This window comes from Octodon degus, unplaced genomic scaffold (assembly GCF_000260255.1).
Source record: "Octodon degus isolate 3935 unplaced genomic scaffold, OctDeg1.0 scaffold00292, whole genome shotgun sequence".
Taxonomy (NCBI): Eukaryota; Metazoa; Chordata; class Mammalia; order Rodentia; family Octodontidae; genus Octodon; species Octodon degus.
Genome location: NW_004524868.1, coordinates 1,977,875 through 1,980,305, shown reverse-complemented (window position 1 = coordinate 1,980,305; position 2,431 = coordinate 1,977,875).

Genomic DNA, 2,431 nt, shown 5'->3' with positions numbered 1-2,431 from the left:
CACTGAGCCATCTCTCCAGCCCCGAAACTCATTCTTAAGATCATAGATAAAATAAAAGACATTTAAGATTTCTTGAAAACGTGGTAATATTCAATCATACATCTCATCTTCAATAAGTATATCTGTTAATCTGAGCAGCAGATTTGATGATAAAAATAGATAAAATATCAATCATTGTTAATCAGCTACTCTTCCTTAATTTTATTGAGAAACAAATAGCAATGAGACAGTTTCAAAACATCATTAGCAAGACAGTTTCAATAATTACTAATTAGTGTATTGTTGTCTTTGTAGTGATTATTCATAGTGCAAGATACAGACATGATATCCTGTCCAAACACCATTAGTACAAATCTTTGTTTTCATTGAATTAAGAGAAAGTAACTGTTTATCTATCCTATTTTGTACATGCAGATACAAAATGGTCCTCCATTTGTTTCCCCTTTTTTTGTTTAGTTTTGTTAGAGATGGGTATTCCATTGCCATTTAAATATTGTAGGTGTGTGAATTCAGCAAAATAATCCAATATAGTCCAGTGGTCAATAATAGTAGTGGGTTATTCATAGGAATCAGCTACTTTTGTTTTGATAATGTGTAATGGATATATTGTTGTATTACCCTGCTTTTTTCTTTGTTTTCGTTTTTCTTGCTTTCGCTTTTACTCCTCAAAACAAAAGAAAATTATAGAAAAATAAAGATTTTTCCATTTAAGGAATGAGTTCTCTTTGCTAAGCTTTTCTCCTCAAGGTGAACTTATTTCCCATGCACTAGATGACTTACACTCAGGGATTTCAGGACAAAAATAATAGAAAGCATCTGCAAAGTAGTGATGGCTCCTCTTTGGCTCCTCAGCAGCTGTGCCTCCATGCTGCCTTTCCAGAGGTCAAAGATTTTGTGTCTAGTACATGAAGTCAGAAATTTCCAAATAATCTTAGAAAGCACTCAAATGGTTTGGGACAGTTTTTCTTGATGCTGCCCATGATAAGATGAAATGTTCTGAGGATAGTGTGATAAGGTTCATGTAAGCAGGACATGGCTAACAGCTTAAAAAGTGGAATTCAAGTGCTTCCTGAAGAATCCATTTTAGTACAGTGTTCCCTTGACAAGGTTGAACTGCTTATAGATTCCTTAGAAAGGATTTCAAAATAACCAGCAGAGTGCAGTAAGAAAGTTAATGGAATAATTTTAGATATAGAAAGTTGAGCCATGAATTAAACTACAGTCAACATGGATCAAAGGTTTAAATATTAAAAGAGAAATACTACTTCTCCTGGAGGAAAATAGAGGTAGAAATCTTGAAGACATTGGGGTAGATAGAGAGTTTATGAACAAAAAGCAAACTGCACAGGAAATACTTCCAAGTATCAACAACTGAGATGTCATGTTTTTGAAGTTTCTGCACTTCAAAAGAAATCTCCAACTCAGGACATATGAGAACTTGTACTGTAATGTCATGTAACTCGGTAGTGTCCCAAATGTTCTGATCAAGGAGATTATGGGGCCAAAGAGGAAAGTGATCAAGGATGTAGAGTGTGCCTAAGGAGAGTCACATGGAGAGAAAACATTCAGACTTTCACAGAGAGCACATTGGCCAAGCAATGGCCGTGACTCATCCACATGGCTGACACTGACAAAGGTTCTACAATCTGAGGTCCAGGATCTCAGCATAAATCCTGAGGGGATTTCACTGACCTTATCAGACCCAAAAGCTACAACTCTTGTTGCATAGGTCCTGCTTTAACTAGGTCTTAACTGTCCAGCAGAAAAGTATAGAAACGAAGTATAAGAAGTAAACCTATGGTGTTATGTTGAGCCGTAGGGGACTCAGGTCAACAATTTCTGACATTGCCAGTCAGACCCAATACTATTATGGACTACTGGACTCTTTTACAATATTTTGCTGAGGTAACATACCTATATTATTCAAATAACGGAACTTAATGAAAAAAGGGGATACAGATGAATGTCCATTTTGTATCTGTGTATTCAAAATGGTTAAGATAGATATATAGTTGCATTCTCTTAATGAATAGTGGGATTTGTTCTAATAGAGTTTGTAAATAGGATATCATGTCCGCATCTTGTACAGCAATTAACCACTAGGAAGAATGTATGCAATGTGTTAATTATTGAAACTGTCCTACCAATTTGGTTTGAAACTGTCTCATTGCTATTTTTTTCTCAATAACATTTTGGAAAATAAAAGAAATCTCCAACATAACTAAAAGAAAAGCTATGAACTTGGAAAAATTATAGCTGACTCTCCCTCTGACAAACATTTTCTATCTAGAACATATAAAGAATTTAACAAATCAGGTCCCCCAAATTCAAAGACTCAATCTAAAAATGGGCATCTGAAATGAATCTATACTTCTCAGATGAAGAAAGACAAATGGCAAGTATATACATGACAGGGTGTTCAACATGGGTT